Source organism: Macaca thibetana, chromosome 11 (assembly GCF_024542745.1).
Source record: "Macaca thibetana thibetana isolate TM-01 chromosome 11, ASM2454274v1, whole genome shotgun sequence".
NCBI classification, from domain to species: domain Eukaryota; kingdom Metazoa; phylum Chordata; class Mammalia; order Primates; family Cercopithecidae; genus Macaca; species Macaca thibetana.
In genome coordinates this window covers 117,180,775-117,205,607 of record NC_065588.1, presented here as the reverse complement: position 1 = coordinate 117,205,607, position 24,833 = coordinate 117,180,775, and the positions used below count along the sequence as shown (strand labels likewise).

At 41.3% G+C, this 24,833-nt stretch overlaps 1 protein-coding gene across 1 annotated transcript in view; it reads left to right on the top strand.

Annotated features, from left to right (window-relative positions):
- Window positions 1-24,833, top strand: part of SPPL3 (signal peptide peptidase like 3) — a 144,919-nt gene that overhangs the window by 816 nt on the left and 119,270 nt on the right. The gene's annotated exons all lie outside the window — the stretch shown is intronic.

The window sequence follows — 24,833 nt, the reverse complement described above, 5'->3', positions numbered from 1 at the left end:
GTGGGAATCCCACGGATGGGAAGTTGAATCCGACCGGCACCCCGGAACTGACTCGTGGGGTGTTTCCTGGGCAGGAGGACTCGAAAGGGCGGAGAGAGGCAGGCCAGGGCAAAGGTGGGCCGCTGGGATGAGAGGAAGCTCTACTGAGAACAGGTGATAGAGGCAGAACTTCCTAAGTTGGGAGAGTGGAACAGCCGCCACAGCCGCAGGGCCGCTGCTTAGCTCTGGGACAGGGAGCGCAAGGAGAGTTGGTGAGGTGGGCAGAGGCCCGGGAGTGAGGGGAGGAAAACTGCGCGGGGAGAGTCCGCGAACCTTGGAGGGGAGCCACTGGTGAAGAGGTTGGAAGAGGAGCCTGTTGAAAGAACCTGTTTAGGAATTCGTTGGTGACAGTGGGGCATGGGCAGAGTCTTTGTAAGGGTTGGTACTATTATTTTAAGAGGAATGGCGCCCAGGGCCAAGTGTGGAGGTGGAAGACCTGCAAGTTAAGTTCATTTCTGTGGGGCTTTTAAAGTTAGTAAGTAGCTCGTTAAGGGCCGAGAAGCGAGAAGCTACTCTGTAGTTTATTAAGGGCCGAGAAGCAAGAAGCTACTGTGTAGTTTATGGGCTGACAACCTACATTTCCGGAGAAGGGAGTGCCAGGGTTTGGGGGAAGGATCGTAAGAGGTCTTTAGCATGCAGAGGTGGGATATTTGGATGACGGGTTGAAGGAATGATGGCAGATTCCATGAAGAGTGGAAATCGGGTAGTGAGAAGGAAGTCATAGCTGGAGAGAGGAAGCAAGAAATGGCGTGATTGTAGGAGTGGGGGACCTGGCTGCAATCTAGAGAAATGGTTTGAAATTACTCTTGAAGCAAGTGTGGTTTGGGACAGAACTGTAGACATTCCCTTCTTAGAAAAGAGCATAATAGAATGGGAAGAGCATGGCATGTGAAGTTGGAAGACCTATTTCGGAGGTCCGGTTTGCCATCAACTTGCTTTGTTGATACGACATGATTGTGAGTTCTTCGGTCCTTTTTCCTTACCTATAAAATAGAGGGAATTACCTTTTCCACAGCCTGTAAGGATTGAGTACATTTAGAAAGCACTTGGCAAACTGTGAAGTGCCGCAGATCTTACTACATTAATTATAATTATCCTAGAGAAACATCCAAGAAATGGGTAATACCTGAAAATAAGGAATGGTTTTAGGTAGAAGAGTTTGAGTGGATTATTTATAGTGTTAGAGGTTATAAGTCAGTAACTCATTGTGTCTTCACATAGAGAAAGGGAGTTGGGGATTGAAGATGATAATTCTTAAGGGAACTTCAGTGATGTATGTGCAATCTCAAGAAGGTAACTGAGAGACAAAGTAACCCTAAAGGAAGAATTAAAATCTTGGTGAACACGTGCTCTGAAAAGAGGTTTAAGCTAATTTCATAGTTTTGAGTGACAGAGAGCTGCCTTTCAGTAGCAGGTCATAGGGAACACAAGATTATAGTTTCAGCTTCCGTCTGGACAGAGTAAGAAATGAAGGTAAAGGTGTTTTTGTCATGCCTTGTGGTTACTCATCTTGAGCTTCTCATACTCTGGTCCTAATGGCTGTGGCCCTGAGAGTCCTGATGGCTGCTTTGCTGTTTTTACTGTGCTGTACAAAGGCCATGGATGGTTGAAAGAATAGAAAACTCAGTGCTCAAGAAATGGGGAAAATGAAAATGTTTTACTAGGTAGGTTGGACGCACACTACCTCTCTCTGACATTAGTTGGCTCTATTAAGGAGGGATTACTTTGTGAAGTTTGACAGTTTACACATTTATTCTACTAAAATACTTCCCTCAGGGTCCGCTCTGTTTGCTTTACAGGCAAAGAAACTCCTTGAAATCAGGGAGCTTAGCCCCTCACCTTTAGCAGGTTTTTGAGAGGCATATAAGGGGAGACTGGGGAAACCGAGCAGTTTCCTTTCTTTTTTTTTTTTTTTTGGAGACCGAGTCTCACTCTGTCGCCCAGGCTGGAGTGCAGTGGCGCCATTTTGGCTCACTGCAGCCTCAGCTTCCCAGGTGCAAGCAATTCATGTGCCTCAGCGCCTCGAGTAGCTGGGACTACAGGCACGTGCCACCACACCCAGCTTTTTTTGTATTTTTAGTAGAGATGAGGGTTCACCATGTTGGCCAGGCTGGTCTCGAACTCCTCACCCTGTGATCTCTCCGCCTCGGCTTCTCAAAGTGCTGGGATTGCAGGCGTGAACTACCGTGCCCGGCCGCAGCTTCCTATTTAATAGTTGTTCCTGAGTCAGCTGACTAATAATTTAATAAAATAAGGAGCTATACACATGGCATTACATATACACATTTAATTCTCACAAGTTTCTGAGGTAGGTGATACTTCCCTATTTTATAGAGGAAGAAACAGGCTTGGGAGGCCAAGTGATATGTTTTAAGTACTTCACTTGTGATGCTCTATTTTGTTTGACATGAATTCTCCCATCATTTTACTCATTCTTTTTTTTTTTTTTTGAGACGGAGTCTCGCTCTGTAGCCCAGGCTGGAGTGCAGTGGCCGGATCTCAGCTCACTGCAAGCTCCGCCTCCCGGGTTCACGCCATTCTCCGGCCTCAGCCTCCCGAGTAGCTGGGACTACAGGCGCTGCCACCTCGCCCGGCTATTTTTTGTATTTCTTAGTAGAGACGGGGTTTCACCGTGTTAGCCAGGATGGTCTCGGTCTCCTGACCTCGTGATCCGCCCATCTCGGCCTCCCAAAGTGCTGGGATTACAGGCTTGAGCCACCGCGCCCGGCCCATTTTACTCATTCTTATTGAAATATAAGTATGGAAAAGGTATTCCAGTAGTCTGTGTAAACTGATTTTTGGATTATCCGTCATTTTGCAGTTATCTTTGTCTCTCTTCCGTTGGCTTGTGCAAACAATCAAGAGTTGATTACTTTTTGTGTGTGTGTGAGAGACTGGGTCTCAGTCTTTTGCCCAGGCTGGAATGCAGTGGCCCGATCTAAGCTCATTGCTCACTGCAGCCTCTGCCTCCCAGGTTCAGATGATCCTCCTGCCTCAGCCCCCCACAGGTGGCTGGGACCACAGATGTGCACAACCACATCTGCTAGTTGTTGTTGTTGTTGTTGTTGTATTTTTACTAGAGGGAGGGTTTTGCCATGTTCCCTAGGCTGGTCTTGAACTCCTGACCTCAAGCAGTCTGCCTGCCTTGGCCTCCCAAAATGCTGGGATTACAGGCGTGAGCCTCCATGCCCGGCAATTGATCTCTTTTGTTTTTTTTCCCCTTGAGACAGGGTCTCACTTTGTCATGCAGGCTGGAGTGCAGTGGCAAGGTCACAGCAGCGCCTCCAGGGCTTAAGCGATCCTCCTACCTCGGTTTCCTGAGTAGCTGGAACTACAGGCGTGCCCCACCACGCCCGCTGATTATTGCATTTTTTTGTTTCACCATGTTGCCCTTGCTGGTCTTGAACTCAGCCCAAGTGATCTGCCTGCTTTGGCCTCCCAAAGTGCTGGGATTATAGGCGTGAGCAACTCTGCCCGGCCCCGCTTTATTTTTTTAAACAGACTTGTGCTTTTTATTTGTATGTGACCTTTGGAAAAACCAAACTGTGGAGACTGTTGTGCCACTATCGATTTGTCTGAGCATGGAATCAGTGAAGAATATAAAGGCATATGCAGATGGGCTCCTTTAGGATTCTCATATAATAAGACATGTAAATTATTAGTAATGAATTGATCATCACTGGAGCTGGGTGATGAGTACATGGAGGTTTATTATTCTGTTGACTTTTACATGTTTAAATTTTTCAGAATAAAAAGTTTTTTCAAAAAAGCCCTTATATGTAAGTTCATGTGTGCTTGCTATCTTCCTAGCAAATTCCATCAACATTCTGTACTCAAGGGTTCAACTCAAATTCTGCTTAGCTGTGAAGCATTTTCTGACCACCCCATATGAAAATGATATATATATATATTTTTTGAGACAGGGTCTTGCTTTGTTGCCCAGGCTGGAGTGCAGTGGTGCCGTCTCAGCTCACTGCAACCTCCGCCTCCCAGGTTCAAGTGACTCTCCTGCCTCAGCCTCCCCAGTAGCTGGGATTACAGGCACCTGCCACCACGCCTGGCTAATTTTTTGTAGTTTAGTAGAGAAGAGGTTTCACCGGGTTAGCCAGGATGGTCTTGATCTCCTGACCTCAGGTCATCCGCCGGCCTCAGCCTCCCAAAGTGCTGGGATTATAGGCGTGACCCACCGCTCCCAGCGATCTTTTTATTTTTAATACTTACAGTTTTGTCTGCATCATTCCTTCCTTATCTCATATAAATACCTAATCTCCTAACTACATTGTAAACTCCTTGAGTGTAAGGACCATGTAACACTAACCTTGGTTCTCCCATAGTGCCTAGCACATTGTAGTACACGTAGCCCCTGCTTAGTAAATACCGAGTGGTAAATATGACACTGAATTTCAGGATACTTCGTCCTTTGTTGAAAGAATATTAAACATAAGGAGAATGCTACTGAATGAAAGGTAAGTGTTTATAACCCATGTACTTATCAAAGAGGGCTTTTGGTAACTTGGTTTCCTGACGTACCATTGCCGCAAGAATGAGGAATGCCATCCTTTATTAAAGTCCTAAATAAAAGCTATTGACAATTGAAATAATTGGTAGTAATACCAGAATCTTTATCACAATTTAACTACAAGATTCTGCGTGTAGCCTTTTTTCTCACATGCATTGAGGAAGTAAAAGAATGTGTGTGAAAACACAGATTGAATGTGCTAACTAGACTTTTATTAATTTGAGAAAAACACCTTGCTTCCTGTATACTCATGAGCAGTTGTAGTGTAAGTTCTGTGAGAAACAGGAACTCGTCTCTTGATGAAGCAAAATGTGGTACTTATATATAACTGCTATTGAGCCCTGCTAAACATTACTAATGTTGGTGTGAGGGAAAAGGAAGTCAATTTATTTGAACTCCTTCAAGTGAGTTTTGTTACCAAAGTACTATCATAATAACTTGTGTATTTTCTATGTGATAGAGTTTTACAAGCATTGCTAAGTAAGGAAATTGAGACTCAAAGTGTATAAGTAACTTACCCAAGGGTGTAAATGGTAAAGGGCTCAAAGTGAAGATTATCTGACACCAAAATTCTGACATTGAATCTGTCCACTTAATGTTTCCACAGTCTTTACTGTAAGCCAGCCCTCTTTTGCTTGAGTTCCTGTATTAGCCTCTTTGCTGGGTTCGTTGCATTATCTACCTGTTGGTACCTTCTTGGCCTTTTAACAACCTAAGTCAAATCTTGGCAGTTCTCTGCTTAAAAGTATGGGTTTTGGCCACACTTAGAATAAAATCTAGATTCTTTAGTGTGGTTCTTCATGGTCTGATCTCGTATGTGTCTCTGAGGGATAACAGACAATAAAAAAAATAAGCTACGTAAGGATAAAACCCTTTCTGTCTTGGTACTCTCTCCAGTGCTTGGCGTTTAATAGATACAAGTAGGTGGCTGCTCTATGCTGCCCATCTTTTTTTCTTTTTTTTTTTTTAAAGACAGAGTCTTGCTCTGTCCAAGCTGGAGTGTGGTGGTGCGATCTCGGCTCACTGCAACCTCCACTTCCCAGGTTTGAGCAATTCTCGTGCCTCAGCCTCCCGAGTAGATGGGACTACAGGCACGCTCCACCATGCCCAGCTAATTTTTTGTAGACATGAGGTTTTGCCATATTGGCCAGGTTGGTCTCAAACTCCTGACCTCAAGCAATCCACCCACCTTGGCCTCCCAAAGTGCTGGGATTACAGGCATGAGCCACTGTGCCTGGCCCATGCTACTAATTTTAAGTTCTAATCTCAGGGCTGTATTATATTGAGGTGATGTATTGTTGTGATAATGGACATTACATGTCAGGTATTTACAAATATTACTAAACCTGAGAATGACAAATAACACAGGTCTCCGTATCTAGTAGAAGTCAGTTCTACTTTTGGATTACTGTTGTGTATTATTGTATCTGGTATGATCATATCCGACTGTAGCTGATGGAAGTTTTTCAGAGAGAAAGTAGTTGAAAATGCGTATCTAGCATTATAGACTTTAGAAGATTTGCTCATTATTATTATTATTTTTTGAGACAGAGTCTCACTGTGTAGCCCAGGCTGGAGCGCAGTGGCGTAATCTTGGCTCACTGCAACCTCCGCCTCTCGGGTTCAAGCGATTCTGCTGCCTGAGCCTTGCAAGTAGCTGGGACTATAGGCACCTGCCACCATGTCTGGCTAATTTTTGTAATTTTAGTAGAGGCGGGGTTTCACTGTGTTAGCCAGGATGGTCTCCATCTCCTGACCTCATGATCTACCCGCCTCGGCCTCCCAAAGTGCTGGAATTACAGATGTGAGCCTCCGTGCCCGGCCCTTGCTCATTATTTTAAAAACGTATTTTGCCTATAGTTAAAGTGCTATGATAATGTTGTTTGGGTGATGTGTGATTTAAACTAAAATTAGCCAAAGTTAACACCATGAATTTATATTTAAATCATTTTTCTCAAGGTTTGTTATAAAGCCTTCAGGGGGTAAAGAAAGCTGGAGAGTGTAACCATATCAACCTGTAAGTATCAGGTAGTACTATGAATTTAAATGCTTAATGATCATGCATTTCTCAAAAAGATTTCTACGTGATCATTTATTTTAGAGATGACAAATGCCATTGGATTGTGACGTGTAGATCTGTATAATTGTATTTTATTTCAACATTAATAAGTTATTTCGTTCTCATCGTTCATATCTGTTTTATCAAACCATCTCTTGAAAATTTAGAGATGTCTTAAGAGAGAGTGTTAATAACCAAGTGCCGTTTTATTTAGTTGGCTGCTTTTGGCATCTGAAACTTTTTGTGACTGCTGTCGTGGCAGTAAAGCCATAAGTATAATTTGATTTTTAAAATTCAATAATCTATTTTTGATGTTTCTAGAGTTTAATGGTTCCTTCTTAGGAATTTAAATAAAATGCTGATTGTATGTGATGTATGTATAAATTAAGTGCCTGCAACTTTCACTTTTTTTTTTTTTTTTTTTTTTTTTGAGACGGAGTCTCACCCTGTCACCCAGGCTGGAGTGCAGTCGTGTGATCTCGGCTCACTGCAACCTCCACCTCCCAGGTTCAAGCAATTCTCCTGCTTCGGCCTCCCAAGTAGCTGGGATTACAGGTGCTCACCACCTCGCCCGGCTAATTTTTTTTTTTAATGTATCTTTAGTAGAGACGGGGTTTCACTATGTTGGTCAGGCTGGTCTCAAACTCCTGACCTCATGTTGCCTGCCTCAACCTCCCAAAGTGTTGGGATTACAGGCATGAGGCACCACGCCCAGCTAACTTTCACTTTCTGTAATGTATTTTCTTATCCTGACTTAAAGAGTTAGAGGCAGAATATTTGTCTTCTGGAATTTTAACCTCTGAGGAGCTCAGAGGGGCTCCAAATGATCAAGTTCAGTTTTACAGGGAAAAATCTACAGTTAGTCCCTACGATCCTCTCAATGAATTGTTACCTTTCAGATTTTATTAATAAGTCAAACTAGGGCCACAGCTTAAAATGAAACAGTCCCACTTCATTGTTGTGGTACGATTAGGTTGAGCCCCTAAGAAAAAGTTTTTGTAGGTATCTTTAAGGTATTAGACCAAGGAATGTGCCTTAGCCTAATGGAGACCTTATGGAAAATCCCATTTCTTGGTTTGTAGGGTTTTCCTTAACCTGGTAGGAAAACTTAATTATCTCTGTTTTGGAGTTCCAGCATGTATAGTGAGGAACCACCAAAGGATTTGTTTTTTAAGTGCCCTGAAGTGGAGGTGTGTCCTAGTTGTTTTTACATATTTTGAATTGTATCGAGTGTAAGTGATTATTCAAAAAGTATTCAGTTGTGTTATGCCACTCATTAAATTTTCATTTGGAATCTTGAGATATGAGCACCTCATTCTGTTATGGTTTCTTTGAATCGGGAAATGTTTAATGTAAGGGTGGTTTTCATCTCTAGTTCACTGTGAGCTAGCCATGTCTTAGTCCTGGTGGTGTATTTGGTACAATAGTTACACCTGTTGTACTCCACAGGGTCGTCGTGAGGATTTAGTGAGATGATGTACATACAGATGCTTCGTACATTGCAAAGTGCTCCCTGAAAGCATGCTGTTTGTTCTGTACATTATTTGTTAGAGCCAGATAGGTTCCAGATAGAGTTCCTCACTATAGCAATGACTTTTCTTGTTTCACAGTTTAGCCAGCACTTAAACTTTGAGAAGTCCTTTGTATTGAGAATGTCACATAATGTTATATAAAAAGAAGTAATAGTCTCCAAATTGTCACTGATTTATAAGTTTCATAGTCCATGGCTACGTTCCACAAGAAGAAAGATAAGGAATAAAGCTATGTTTCTTTTTTTTTTGAGTTGGAGTTTTGCTATTGTCACCCAGGCTGGAGTACAGTGGCACGATCTTGGCTTACTGCAACCTCCACCTCCTGGGTTCAAGCGATTCTCCTGCCTCAGCTCCTGAGTAGCTGGGATTATAGCTGCGCGCCAACACACTCGGCAATTTCTGCATTTTTCGTAGAGACAGTTTCACCATGTTGGCCAGGCTGATCTCAAACTCCTGATCTCAGGTGATCCACCCACCTCTGCCTCCCAAAGTGCTGGGATTACATGTGTGAGCCACCACGCCCGACCTGTTTTTTCATGTTAGTTTTATCTTGATTTTGAAGACATTTTCCTTCATAATCTGCTTAAATGAAGAAAGAACAGTAGAGTGGATAATTCTCATGTTTCCCTGCTTTTCTTTTGAATGCATGGTACGGTTTTCTGCCTTTTTTTTTTTTTTTTTTTTGGTTTTCTACCCTTCTAAAATGCCTGAGGAGGAGCTGTTAGCAGGTTTTTTTTTTTTTTTTTTTTTTGAGACGGAGTCTTGCTCTGTCCCCCAAGCTGGAGCGCAGTGGCGCGATCTCGGCTCACTGCAAGCTCCGCCTCCCGGGTTCCTCAGCCTCCCGAGTAGCTGGGACTACAGGCGCTCGCCACCGCGCCTGCCTAATTTTTTGTATTTTTAGTAGAGACGGGGTTTCACCGTGGTCTCGATCTCCTGACCTTGTGATCCATCCGCCTCGGTCTCCCAAAGTGCTGGGATTACAGGCGTGAGCCACCGCGCTCGGCCTTTTTTTTTTTTTTTTTTTTTTTTTTTTTTAAGAGGGGTTCTCGCTCTGCTGCCTGGGCTGGAGTACTGTGGCACCATCTCAGCTCACTGCAACCTCCGCCTCCCAGGTTCAAGGGATCCTCATGCCTCAGCCCCACTAGTAGCTGAGATTACAGGCATGTGCCACCACACCTGGCTAAGTTTTTATATTTTTGGTAGAGACAGGTTTTCTCCATATTAGTCAGGCTGGTTCTTAGGCCGGTCTTGAACTTGCGACCTCAGGTGATCCACCCACCTCGGCCTCCCAAAGTGCTGGGATTACAGGCGTGAGCCACTGCGCCTGGCCAACAGTTTATCTGTTTTCCTTATCCCACACCATGCCTGACAAGCACACCCACTTCCCTTCATCTGAGGCCTCAGGCTTGGGCTTCACTCTTGACCTAGATAGGGCAGGTGTAGCAAATAAAGTTTTGCTCATTGTTTCTTCAAGCTACTTGTACAGTCATTGTGACCTACGTACAGTGCCTGACTTTGTTTTGTTGTTTAAGTTTTGTCTAGACCTTGTTTAGCTTGACCTTCCAAATTTGACTAAATCTTCAAGCTTTGCCTGATAGCCTTTGACTATATACTCTGACTTTATAAACTTTTGAAATTTACACTCATTTCTTTTTTTTGTTTTGTGTTTTTTTGTTGTTGTTGTTGTTGAGACAGAGTTTTGCTCTTGTTGCCCAGGCTGGAGTGCAGTGGCACCATCTTGGCTCACTGCAACCTCCGCCTTCCGGGTTCAAGCGATTCTTCTGCCTTAGCTTCCTGAGTAGCTGGGATTACAGGCATGGACCACCACGCCCAGCTAATTTTGTATTTTTAGTAGAGACGGGGTTTCTCCATGTTGGTCAGGCTGGTCGTGAACTCCCGACCTCCGGGTGATCTGCGTGCCTCGCCCTCCCAAAGTGCTGGGTTTACAGACAGGCATGACTCAGCCCCCTACTTGCAAAAATACTACTTTTAGAAGTAAAGATTAATTGTGAAAAACAAATACCTTTGCCATTCATTAGTGCAAATGTTTCTAGAAATGCCACCTGGGACTGTGGCTAGGCTGGCTAGAACTAGTTGAAGATTTGAGGTAAGAACAATTAACCAAAAGGTAAGAGTATGTAGAGGAAAGAATGGAAGAACAGAAATTGAGACTTGGGAAACTCACAATTAAGAAATGGCAGGAAGAAGAGGAGTCAGAAGAGGCTCCATCAGAGGTAGGATAATTAGGAAAGTGCAGTGGCAATGAAAAGGCACAAGATGATTTTTAGGGGCAGGAGTGTAAAATGCAGAGAGAATGCAGGATTCTTTCTGCATTTTAAAATGCAGGATTCAGAGAGAATGAAGAAAAGCAGGCTATTGAATTTGTAAAGGAAGTCATTATTGAGAGTGCACTAATAAAGATCAGAATAGTGGGGTGGAAGCCCAATCAGGGGTAGGTCATAAAGAAATAAAGGCATCTTCTGGGTACTGGCCATTTGAGAAGATGTGAAAGATTTGAGGAAAGAGAATGGTATAAACAGCAGGGTCATAAAGGTCTTTTGTTTTTGTTTTTTATAAATAAGGGAGATAATTGTATATTTGCAGGCAGGGAGAGAAAATTGATCTCGGAAAAAATATATACATATTTTTTCACGCCATTCTCCTGCCTCAGCTTCCCAAGTAGCTGGGACTACACGTGCCCACCGCCACGCCCAGCTAATTTTTTGTATTTTTAGTAGAGACAGGGTGAAACCAGTTAGTCAGGATGATCTCGATCTCCTGACCTCGTGATCTGCCCGCCTCGGCCTCCCAAAGTGCTGGGATTACAGGCATGAGCCACCGTGCCCGGCCCAATATATATATATTTTTTACTGTAGTTTCAGTGTAGAGATTTCTACCTTTTAAAAAATTGTTATGGATTTCAGTTAGGAGTTGTAAAGAGAATTTCAGAGGAGTCCTTAGTGTGTACATTTAGTTTTTGTCTTTCTTGGTTTGTATGTTGTCCACTAAATTTTGGGTTGTATTGTATTTTAATAGCATTTGGGTTTTTTATTGCTGGAATATAAAATCCAGCCTCTTCAGTCTGACTTTCAAAACAATCTGTTCTTATAACCCTGCTTCCCTATATTTCCTTTAAATATTACTTGTTACTTCAGCCAAACTGGGTTACTTCTGTTTCCTCTTTTATGTAAGGTGACTCTTCTGCCGCGTTTGCCCTTCTTCCAAGTCTCTAAACATTTTGACTCCTACCCATTTTTCAAGATCCAGCTGCAATGCTTTCCCTTTGCTATGGAGCCTTCCGATTGGCCCAGGAGAAATGTTCTTCTGATGCCTATAGCTCTTTTCTATCATATGGGCAGCACTCAGGATTTTCTGACCTTGTATTGAATGTATTTAATATGACCATCTTCCCATTTTGACGATTAACTCTGTAAGGGTAGGTTCAAAACCGTTAATTTCATGGTGCAAAAACCTACAGATAGTTTTTGTAGTCAGATTCTCTTTGTAAAGGAGTGAATATTTTAGGGGTGAAATTTGTTAGATGCTGGATTTTAGAATAGAATGTCTCCCTAAAAATATGGTGACAAGGCACATGGAAGAGAGGAGAGAACATCTTACTGCTCTTTGAAAGGAATACAGAAATAAAACGGTTACTGTCAAGTTCGTTCAAGTGTTAGGGCCAGATTTGTCTAACTTCCTAATATCCTGACAACATCTAGAGAAAGAAAGGGGCACAGCTATGAGAGACATTTACAAAGGGCCACAAGCCCTTTAGAGTGTCATCTTCATTTAGCTCAGTCTTCTTGAACTTGACCACTGACTCACTTATGAAAGTGTAAGTAAAATATAAGTTTATTTATACTTTGTATTTCCCAGACAGCCACTTGTTAAGTATGTGGCATATATTAACTTGTTTTCTAAAGTGGAGATGCTCTCCTTTTTTTTTTTTTTTTTTTTTTTTTTTAGAATTTGCAAAACAGTCTTAGGGAAAAAAATTTCAATAACATGCTCATGTGAAGGTATTTTGCAGGAAACATCTCTTGAGATACGAGTAACTATAAGCTGTATGTAAACTAGCTTTTGAACAATGTAATATTTCTCTCTCTTGCTACTATTTCTGGAATTCATAGTCTTCATATTACGCTGTTGTGTAAAAAGCTAAAAAAATTTTTTTTTTTTTTTTTTTTTTTGAGACAGAGTCTCGCTTAGTCGCCCAGGCTGGAGTGCAATGGCGTGATCTCGGCTCACTGCAAGCTCCGCCTCCCGGGTTCACGCCATTCTCCTGCCTCAGCCTCCCGAGTAGCTGGGACTACAGGCGCCCGCCGCCTCGCCCGGCTAATTTTTTGCATTTTTAGTGGAGACGGGGTTTCACCGTGTTAGCCAGGATGGTCTCGATCTCCTGACCTCGTGATCCGCCTGCCTCGGCCTCCCAAAGTGCTGGGATTACAGGCGTGAGCCACCGCGCCCGGCAAAAGTTTTTAATAGAATCTTATTTTACCATTTTTTTCTCCTTTTTCTAAAAGTCTTTTCTTTTTCAGCTCATTTCTTGTCCTTTGTTTTATACTCGGAAAGGGCAATTGAAAAAAATCTCTTGGCCTGATGTGTGCATATTTTAAAGTTAATAGATATAGCAGTGCCTCAATCTTAGGTCAGAATGAAATAACACCGTCATCTGGAATAGGCATAAACCAGACATTTGGGAGATTAGGAGTTAGTTTTGTTTTTGAACCTTTGTATGCTTTGCAGTGGTGAAAACTCACAGGCCTAAGGCTGATGTATTAGGCTGGATTCCTGGATAGCAATGGGCACATGTTATCAACCAGCTTAGGAAAAAGGGAATAACAAGTAGAAGTAGGGAAGAAGTGTTCAGGGCAAATGTGATTGAGCAATAGAAGCAGAGGTGAAGGTTAGAGAAGAAGTGGAAAAAGGAGGCAGCTACCAAAAAGTAGACAGCTAAACCAGAGTCATTGTGTAGCAAAGGTGCAAATGGCCCAAGACATCTCTGGAAATCACCTTTGTGTTCAGGTTAGGTTTACCAAGTTGATAATGAGTCAACCTTTAGTGATAGGGTAGATAGTCTTAGCTTGTCCTGTTAGCTGTTGAGAGCATCAGGTTTAGGCTTCACAGCTAGAGACCTCGGAGACATTCTTGATTCTCATCAAGTAAGTCAGTAAGGCCTATTGACTTTTTGCTCTGTGTTTGTGTGTATATGTAGAATATTATTTAATATATTTTAAATTTGCTTCCTCTCCCTTCCCCTAAATTTTTGTTCCAAGATGACCCTTCCCTTTGTTCCCTTAAAGTTTTGAGGACATGAATAATGTTCATGTGTTTATTGTCAGTGGTCTGGCACATAGTTTATTAAAGTGAAGATTATTCTGGATTTAATTTTTTTTTTTTTTTTTTTTTGAGACGGAGTCTGGCTCTGTTGCTCAGGCTGGAGTGCAATGGTGCGATCTCACCTCACTGCAACCTTCGCCTCCTGGGTTCAAGCGATTCTCCTGCCTCAGCCTCCCGAGTAGCTGGGACTACAGGCGCCCGCCACCATGCTCAGCTAATTTTTTGTATTTTTAGTAGAGATGGGATTTCACCATTTTGGTCAGGAGGATTTTGATCTCCTGACCTCATGATCCGCCCGCCTTGACCTCCCAAAGTGCTGGGATTATAGGCATGAGCCACCACGCCCAGCCCTGGATTTGATTTTTTAAAAATACCCTGAAAAAGTAAAATTGTTTATTTTATTTTTTTGAGAAGGAATTTCGCTTTTGTTGTCTAGGCTGGAGTGCAGTGGCGCGATCTTGGCTCACCACAACCTCTGCCTCCCAGGTTCAAGCGACTCTCCTGCCTCAGCCTTCCCCAGTAGTTGGCACCACCACACCCGGCTAATTTTTTTGTATTTTTGGTAGAGACAGGGTTTCTCCATGTTGCTTAGGCTGGTCTCGAAGTCTCAACCTCAGGTAATCCACCCACATTGGCCTCCCAAAGTGCTGGGATTACAGGCGTGAGCCACCACGCCTGGCAATTTTTTTTTTTTTTTAAAGTAAAGTGGAAGAGTATTTGACAAATTGCTATCAGTCCTCAGTTAAGAGCTTAAAGGGCAGGCATCAAACATAATTTATTATGCTTGTCTTATGTTAAGTGAAAAACTATTATTCAAGGTGTTAGGCTGGACCTACCTTGATAATCACTGTTTAATTTATAGGACCTCTTCATAACACAGTGGGAGAATTGGTAACTATATCAGTTAGTTATTGCCACAATAACAGTGCATGACAAATTATACCAAAACTCAGTGGATTAAAATAACAATACGATATTCTTATGCATCTACAGATTGGCTGGTGCAACTCTGCTTCTTCCGATCTGTAAGTTGGTTGAGATGACTCTGCTTCAAGTGCGTTCAGTTTAGACCCAGAGTGAATGGGCAGCAGCCACATAGGGGAAGCTCTTCTCTAGGCGGTGCCAGGGGCACAAGAGGGCAAGTGGAAACCTGCAAGACCTCTTAAGGTTTAGGCTTATAACTGGCGCACTGCCATTTCTGCTCCATTCTTTTCGCCAAAGCAACTCATATGGTTGAAACCAAAGTCAAGGAGCCAGAAAAATAAATCTTACCCACGTGAGTGGGAAGAACTGCAAAATCATATGGCTAAGGAGTAGATCCTGGGAAGGATGAGGAATTAGGGGCCGTAATGCAATCTACCACAGGTTAAGTTTCCTCTTCTGTTTCGATAGGGCTAGTTATCGCTTTTTCATTCTCTTCTAAAATGAAGCATTTCATATAGGCTCATTTCATAGAAGTCCTTTCTATGGCATTCTGTTTTTCATTCTAATGTTTATATTTTATAAATAGCTTTTCAAAGATATAATTCACGGACCGGGTGCGGTGGCTCATACCTGTAATCTCAGCACTTTGGGAGGCCGAGGTGGGCAGTTCACCCGAGGTCAGGGGTTCAAGACCAGCCTGGCCAACATGGCGAAACCCCATCTCTACTAAAAATGCAAAAATTAGCCAGGTGAGGTGGTGTGAACCTGTAATCCCAGCTATTTACTCGGAAGGCTGAGGCAGGAGAATCACCTGAGCCCAGGAGGTTGAGGTTGCAGTGAGCTGAGATTGTACCCACTCTACTCGGCCCTGGTTGACAAAGCAAGACCCAGTCTCAAAAAATAAAATATAAGATATAATTCACATACTGTACAATTCAGTGGTTTTTATTATATCTGCAGAGTTGGGCAGTCATCACCACCATCATTTTTACAACATTTTCTTCATCCCAAAACAAACTGTACATATTAGCAGTTACTGCTCATTACCCTTCTCCCCAGCCCTTGGCAGCCACTAGTCTGCTTTTGGCCTCTATGGATTTGCTATTTTTCTGTTAATTGAATAATACATAGCTTTTGTTTTGTTTCTGGCTTCTTGCACTTAGCACAATGTTTTTAAGGCTCATCCATATTGTAGCATGTGTCAGTGCTTCATTCTCTTTATTGCCAAATCATTTTCCTTTGTTTAAACCACATTCAGCTTATGCATTCATTAGTTGACAGGCATTTGGGTAGTTTCCACATTTTGGCTACTATGGATAATGTGGGGCCGGGTGTGGTGGCTCATGCCTGTAATCCCAGCGCTTTGAGAGGCTGAGGCAGGTGGATCACCTGAGATCAGGAGTTTGAGACCATCTTGCCCAACATGGTGAAACCCCATCTCTACTAAAAATACAAAAATTAACTGGGCACGGTGGCGGGTGCCTGTAACCCCAGCTACTCGGGAGGCTGAGGTAGGAGAATCGCTTGAACGCAAGAGGCGGAGGTTGCAGTGAGCAGAGGTGGTGCCACTGCACTCCAGCCTGGGCAACAGAGCAAGACTTTGTCTTAAAAAAACAACAAATAATAATAATAGTAATGCGATGAACATGCGTATACAAGTTTTTGTGCAGATGTATGTTTTTATTTCTCTTGGGTGAATACTTTGGAGGAAAGTTGCCAGCTCATAGTTTCTCTGTTTTTAACATTTTGATAAACTGCCAAACAGCTTTCCAAAACAACTGCATGATTTTACATTACCACCAGCGATGTGTGAGATACTAATTTCTCCACATCTTCACCAATACTTGTTACTGTCTTTTAAATTATAGCCATCCTAGTGAGTGTAAAGTCATATCTCATTGTGGTTTTATTTGTGTAGTGTTTATATTTAATTAAGGGTTTGCAGAGGAAAAAAGCAGTAGTTTAAAATGTTAGGTCTCATTGTTTTTAGACATGTAGTACCAAAGTTAAACGTCCGTTTTAGTTAACTAAAAATCTTGTATCAAGAACAAAAATTTAATAGACCTTTGGTTCACAGATTTTTCTTCAAGCTACTTCTTATTTCTTTTGCATGCTAGAATCATTTAGGAAGAAATTAGCTTCAGATAATTGTTAAATTAGTTTCTTCCTTTTGGTTAAGTGATTACTCTGGCAACCTGCTGCATCATCAGTAAGCCTGGGACTGGTTTAATGACTGAAGGTTTGGTGGGTGGAAGTGGGGGTGTGTCAGTTCTTTGCCAGGAAGGTAATCACCGAAGGAGTTAGTTGTAAAATACTACCTTTTCTAGAGCAGCACTGCCCAATAGAAGTATAATATATGGTACATATGTAATGTAAAGTTTTCTAGTAGCCACATTAAAAAGTTTTTTTAAAATGGTGATACTAATTTACATAAAATTATTTATTTCACACCTGTAATCCCAGCACTTTAAGAGGCCGAGACGGGTGGATCACGAGGTCAGGAGTTCAAGACCAGCCTGGCCAATATGGTAAAACCCCATCTCTACTAAAAATATAAAAATTAGCTGGGCGTGGTGGCACACGCCTGTAGTCCCAGCTATTCGGGAGGGTGAGGGAGGAGAATCGCTTGAACCTGAGAGGCAGAGGTTGCAGTGAGCCGAGATCGTGCCACTGCACTCCAGCCTGGGTGACAGAGTAAGACTCAGTCTCAAAAAAAAAAAAATTATTATATCACTGATGGTATGTAATCAGTATACAAATTAATGAGACATTCTTCTCAATTCAGACTAGCCACATTTCAGGTGCTCAGTAGCTACGTGTGGCTAGCAGCTCCTGTATTTAACAGTGCGATTCTAAAGGTGGTAAATACTTATGATCTAGATTCTTGCTCACATGTGTGATCTATGTATCTTTAGGAAAAATAGATGAGTGTGATCAGTCTGTATTTCTAGTTCTTTAATTTTATATTGTTACTGCCAGGTTTCTTTCAGTGTGGAAGAGGTTGTTTAGAGGGTTGCAGAGAGGAAGCTCCTCATAGCTCAGATTTTTGGTTGCGAGCAGATAAATTCGCAGGAGGAAGAAAATTTGCCCTCCAACGCTCAGGTCTAAGCTGTACCCCAGAATCTATAGTTTGTCAGTTGGTTTTGGTTTGGTCCTGTTCTAGATAAATTCGCAGGAGGAAGAAAATTGCCTCCCTCCTCATTAGAGATGTACCAGATTCTATAGTTCTCAGCTGGTAAATCTGTTGAAACTTTTATTGTTTGGTCCTTGTTCTAATTGTTCTAGATGTTCAAGGTCTGCTTTGGCCTGTTGTGTATCAGTTATATACTACTTGTACTGCCTAACCACACAGCTCACTTGGTTAGACAGAATAAGGTTATGAATTTAATCTCTGTATATAATGAATGACTTTATGCCTTTTGGGGCTCTGCTATAGTAACTAAAATAGAATAAAGCAGATCCTCTTTCATCAGAAGTTTATATAGTGTTGTTAGAGACTGGGTGTCAAATGCCAGCAGGTGTAATTAAGACAATTTAGAGACAAGGAGATTTCAGAGTGGGCCATTGTATAGATTGTGTCTCCCAGTCAGTCAGTTGATTACTAGAAGGACTGAATTTGGGGAAAAAAAATTTTTTTTTTTTTGGCCGGGCATAGTGGCTCACGCCTGTAATCCCAGCACATGGAGAGGCTGAGGTGGGTGGATCACCTGAGGTCAGGAGTTCAGGACCCGCCTGACCAACATGGACAAACTCCGTCTCTACTAAAAATACAAAATTAGCTGGGCGTAGTGGCACATGCCTGTAATCCCAGCTACTCAGGAGGCTGAGGCAGGAGAATCGCTTGAACCTGGGAGGTGGAGGTTGCAGTGAGCTGAGATGGCGCCATTGCACTCCAGCCTGGGCAACAAGAGCAAAACTCTGTCTCAAAAAAAAAAAAGTTTTAATATTTGAATGGCTTTACTCACAGTTTATATTTTCTAATTTGCCTCAGTCCCCATCACTTTCTGTTGTTGTACACTGAATGTCTACCTCACTAATTTATGCTGTTTACCCAGCTTCTGGAGGCAATTGAGTTGTGATCACTTAGCATAGTTGTAGGTGTTTGCCTGAAGAATGGTTGGAGAGAGGGATACCTGATCAGTGCTCCAGTGACAGAGGATTAAAAAAACAACTTTGTTACGGGCATTTGCATGTTTATATACAGATACTTTCACAGGATTTGACCATTGCATTAAGTATTACTGACTATTGGATGCCTTAAGGACATGTAGTTATTCTAAGTGGTATTCACATGCTTTTGAGTTGGAGTCTGTGAATGGTATTCTGACCAAGAGAACAAGGATCATGACTTAATTTTCATGCTATATTCTGGCATTTGTGATAGTATGGACCCAGGGCCCATTTGTGAGTTCACTGATTTGTTTGAATTTGAAGGCCGTGTGAAATACTTACGTGTTGTAGGTCCAGTGCACAATTACGGAATTAAAAAACACTGTAAGTGGTATTATCTTTTTAATTGCCAGTTTATTTGATGGTTATGTTGAGTTTTTGTATACATTTTATTTTGATAATTTCCAAATATTTTATACTTTGACACTTATTCATTAACTTCATTTTTGAAATGTGTTTGAAAGCCTTACCCTTACTAAGAAAGAAATACCTTTTAGTTGAGTTTGAAATGCTTTGATTTGTTGGTATTACAAAATATTAATGTAAGGATTTTTTATTTGTTCCTAACTGAGTGCAGTCTGCAGTGATTAAGCTCCAACTTAGTTGGGCCATTAGGGGCAGAATTGGAAGCCTTACTTACACTAAATAATTCCATTCCTTTAGGGGATAAAATCTGGTTTAGACCTCTTTGGTAACAAAAGGAGACCTTAACTGAAGTTATTTATAGTGTCTATTTATTGAATACGTGTGACTTGTCGCCCACTTTACACACCATTGTTACCTTTCTGAAAGCCAAAAAAGAGAAAATCAGAATTTTGAAACATCTCCAGCCATAAGGGTGTCAGATAAGGAATTACAGAATTGTAATACCATGTTTTGTTGGTGAAAATATTGAAAAGTGCAGAAAAACACAAAAAGAATAGAAAGACTACCCACAATTCTACCAACACAGAGAGATCTTTCATTACATTTGTTGCACCCTTATGCACTGCTGGTGCACATCTCTTTTATGGTGAGTGCTTTTTGTGTCCTAAGAAATTCTTCTAGCCTGAAGTCTTGAAGATAGTCTCCTATTTATACCTCTAAATAGGAATAGGTTAGTGTTAGGGTTCAAGCTTTGCTTTTCACATAGAGGTTTTTAATCCATCTATAATTAAGTTTTATATAATCTATATATGGATTAGTTAGGAATCCAGTTGTCCCAGAACTATATGTTGATAAAATAGTCCCTTCTATCCTCAGCAATCTGTAGCATTACCTCTGTGATTGGTTTTAAAGAGCCAGGGTCTAGCTCTGTTGCCCAGGCTGGAGTGCAGTGGTGCCATTTGTAGTTCACTGTAACCTTGAACTCCTAGCCTCAAACAGTCCTTTGCCTTGGCCTCCCACAGCACTGGGTTTACAGATGTGAGCTCCTGTGCCCAGGTGGAGATTGTTTTTGTATGTGTGTGTCTGAAAGTAATGTTAAAATGATAAATAGTGTTTTGTTATATGCTTTTAAAAATTTAATGTATCTTGAATGTCTTTTGATACCATTTAATATGTAATCAGTTTTTGTGAATACGTAGGAGACCACTGTATTCAATCCCTCTGGTTTTTATTTTTTATTTTTTATTTATTTATTTATTTATTTATTTTTTTGAGACAGAGTCTTGCTCTGTCGCCCAGGCTGGGGCGCAGTGGCCGGATCTCGGCTCACTGCAAGCTCCGCCTCCCGGGTTTACGCCATTCTCCTGCCTCAGCCTCCCGAGTAGCTGGGACTACAGGCGCCCGCCACCTCGCCCGGCTAGTTTTTTGTATTTTTTAGTAGAGACGGGGTTTCACTGTGTTAGCCAGGATGGTCTTGATCTCCTGACCTCGTGATCCGCCCGTCTCGGCCTCCCAAAGTGCTGGGATTACAGGCTTGAGCCACTGCGCCCGGCCAATCCCTCTGGTTTTTATTACATCACTTTCATTCCTGATCTTCCAGTCTCCCTCTCCAAGAAAGCTTGTAATCGGTTTTCTTTCTATCTTTCTAGAAATGTGTGCATGAAAACACATGTGTATACAAAGTCCTATGCAGTCACCCTGTTACATTGCAGTAGAATATACATAGCATAAAACTGAACATTTTTAAGTGTCATTGAACTCAATGGCATTAAGTACATGCACGTTGTTGTGCAACCATCACCACCATCCATTTCCAGAACTTTTTAATCTTCCCAGATTGACACTGTATACAGTAGTCCCCTCTTATCCACATCCCAAGACTCCCAGTGGATACCTTGAAACCGCAGATAGTACTGAACCCTGTATATACTGTTTATTCAATCTGATAACCAAGGTAGTACCAAATGTCTTAACTGGTGGGTAGGGGTAGTGTATAAATAAAGCATGAACATGCTGGACAAAGGGATGAGTCACGTTCCAGGCAGGAGGGAGCAGGACGACATGAGACTTCATCATACTGCTCAGAATGGTCCACAGTTTAAAACTTATGAATTACTATTTCCTGGAAATTTCCATTTAATATTTTCAGACCATGGTTGACTGCGTGGAAGGCGAAACCATAGATAAGTTTAATGGGAGCTACTGTACCCATTACATGGTTAACTCCTCATTCTCCTCTCCCCACACCTTGGCAACCTTTGTTCTCCTGTCTGTCTCTGTGAATTTGATTATGCTAGGTACCTCATCTAAATGGAATCTATATATATATATTTTGTTGTTGTTGTTGTTGTTATTGGCTTTTTCAATTAGAGTAATGCCCCGCAAGGTTAATCTATATTTAGGGTGTGTCAGAATTTTCTTCCTTTTAAAGGCTGGATGATACTTCACTGTATGGGTAAGACCACATTTTGTGTATCTGTTCATTTGTTGATGGGCAGTAGTTGCTTCCACCTTGTAGTTACTACAAGTAATGCAGTGAATATTGGTGTACAAATATCTGTTCGAGATCCTGCTTTCAGTTCTTTTGGATATAAACCTAGAAGTGGGATTGCTCAGTCGTATGGCAATTCAACGTTTAATTTTTTCCTTCATTCCTCTCCCCTCCCTTCCCCCTCTCCTCTCCCTTTTTTTTTTTTTTTTTTTTTTTTTTTTGAGACAGAGTCTCACTCTTTTGCCCAGGCTGTTCTGTGGCGCCATCTTGGTTCACTGCAACCTCTGCTTCCTGGTTCAAGCGATTCTCGTGCCTCAGCCTCCCAAGTAGCTAGGATTACAGGCACATACTAACACACCCGGCTAATTTTTGTATTTTTAGTAGAAACAGGGTTTCACCATGTTGGTTAGGCTAGTCTTGAATTCCTGACCTCAGGTAATCCTCCCGCCTCAGCCTCCCAAAGTGCTGGGATTACAGGTGGGAGTCGCCATGTCTGGCCAACGTTTTAATTTTTTGAGGATCCACTGTTACCATTTTCCATAGTGACTGCAACGTTTTACATTCCCACCAGCAGTGCATAAGGGTTTCAGTTTTTCCACATCCTTGCCAACACTAGTTGAATTTTGTGTGTGTGTGTTTTCTTTCAATAGCTATCCTAGTGGATATGAAGTGGTATCTCATTGTGGTTTTTATTTATATTTCCCTAATGATTAGTGATGCTGAGCCTCTGTTCACATGTTTATTGACCATTCATGTATCTTTGGAGTAGTGTTTATTCAAGTCCTTTGTCCATTTTTTTGGCTAGGTTGATTGTTGTTGAGCTGTAGTTCTGGGTATATTCTGGATATCAATCCCTTATCAGTTATATAATTTGCAAATACTTTTTTTTTCCCCCGAGACAGAGTCTCTCTCTGTCACCCAGGCTAGAGTGCAGTGGCACAATCTTGCTTCACTGCAACCTCTGCCTCCCAGGTTCAAGTGATTCTCCTGCCTCAGCCTCCGTAGTAGCTGGGACTACAGGCATGTGCCACCACACTTGGCTAATTTTTGTATTTTTAGTAGAGTCGGGGTTTCACTGTGTTAGCCAGGATGGTCTTGACCTCGTGATCCGCCAGCCTCAGCCTCCCAAAGTGCTGGGATTATAGGCATGAGCCACCACACTCGGCCGATTTGCAAATGATTTCTCCCATAATATGGGTTGTCTTTTGATTTTGTTAGTATTTTGATTTTGTTCATAGTAGCCTTTGGTGCACAGGTTTTTACTTTTGATGAGGTTCAATTTTTCTGTCTTTTCTTGTGTGTGCTCTGGTGTCACATTTGTGAAATCTGCTAAATCCAATGTCATGAAGCCCTTCTCCTTTTTCTTCTAAGGGTTTTTAGTTTTAGCTCTTATTTGTATGTCTTTGATCCATTTTTGAGACAATTTTTGTGTAATAATAAGGGTCCAACTTCATTCTTTTGTGTAATTCATTTTTAATAGGGTAGTAGTGTACCATATACGCTGAGATTCGTTATCTGGCTTTTTTCACTCAATAACATGTCTCAACCCCCGTGTTTTCTTTTCATCCTGTCCTCCAGTATCCTGTTGAGTGGTGTGAGTCAATATGTAGGAAAGCTTTTGAACATGGCTCCCTTCACTAACAGTTGAAATTAAAAGAAAATCAAGTAGGATTGTTAAACCTAGGAATGAAAAGTGAAGAAAAAAAAGACAAAAGCAGGGAAGAGAGGTGGAGAGTATGGGAATTCCAAGTATCACCAACTTCTTTTAGGGCAAATTGCAACTTTATTGAAAATTTGTGAGGCACGTTATTAAGCTTGGTGTATATATATATATATATATATATGCCTTTTTAAAAATCACATTTGATTACATATGTGTATATATATAACTTTCATCTTTAAATCAGTCCCCTGAAATGTAGGTATTTTTTTTCCCATTTTACAGATGAAAAACTGATTACTTACCCAAGATTTTATAGTTATTGAGTGGCACATGCAGCATTTGAACACAGGTGTTTTTGACTCTGCAGTTGATGGTTCTCTGTGATAGTGAGAACCTTTAATCAAGTAAGCTTGAAAAAGGTTGCATATTAAATCCCTCTCTTGGGAATTTGGTCTGACTTAGCATATTATGAGCTCTGAGACATTGGGCAGGAAAAAACCCTGTTTAATTTGCTTTAAATGTTAAGACGCTCACTTGCTCAAGGGAAGAGTTTGCTCAGCATCTTAACAATACCTGGAACAGTTCTCCCTTAACATTATTTTGGGAAGTACCACTCACACTCACCATTCTATTTTCTTGTATCAAATCAAAGGACAGTAAGTTAAATCCTAACTACGTGAAGAAGAGAATCAGTCCGTAGAATTCTCTAACATGGACCAGGTGTGCAGCTTTTGGAGCGGGGAGATCAGTTTATGCTTCAAAGTCTACTGCGACGTAACTCAAAAGTAATGTGCTCTTGCAGAGGTAAATTGCATGTGACTACAGCTTCCCTTGTCCACATCACAGGTATTAAGCTGTAGCTTTATTTATTTTAGTTTTATCATCTTATTCTTAACCCTACAAGGAATGCAATGTTGTAGCTTTATTTCAGTGTGTATGATATGGTAAAATAACACCACAGAAGGATTTAAGACTTAGATACTTAAGAAAAAATAATTTTTGACCAGCAATACTTCTTACATATGGGCTTCGAGTTAAGGATTTTATCTTGGTCATGAATTGTTCATTTTAGCTCTGCCACTGATAAACATAAGCTGTGATTTAGGAAATGAAAGATTGTCTCTATTATGGGTGTGTTATTTAAATATTGAACAGAAACTTGTGTCGGAGATGGTCAGCAAATGAACGAATCAGCAGTCCATTAGCATTTAGCTTGTAAGAGAAAGTCATTTATCAGCTGAATTGAGACCCAGTCCCTTGATTAGGCATTGCTTTTAGTGTTCAGTAGGGCTAATCCTATCTTTATGTTTTTACAGAATATTATTTGATATTTTTGCCCACCTATATTTCCAAGTTTTCCCAAGTTCTGTAAAGTATCTTGTTAATGATTTCATTGGAAGTACGTTACAGCTGTTATTTAACTGGGACAAAATCTTCATGATATTCTGGTGTATTCCTTCTCTGCAACTGACCAAGTTTTTGGTTTTTTTAGTACTACATTAATTACCAAATATTGTATACTTTTTGTTGTTTTAGTGAAGATATTTCTTCATTTTTTTCCTAGCTGGTCATTACTGGTATGTAGAAATACATTTTATTTTGGCCTTTACGATTCCTTTCTGATTTCTCACTCTGAGATTTTTATTTTCCTGTTTTTTCGTTTGTTTTTTTGAGACGGAGTCTTGCTCTGTCGCCCAGGCTGGAGTGCAGTGGCGTGATCTCAGCTCACT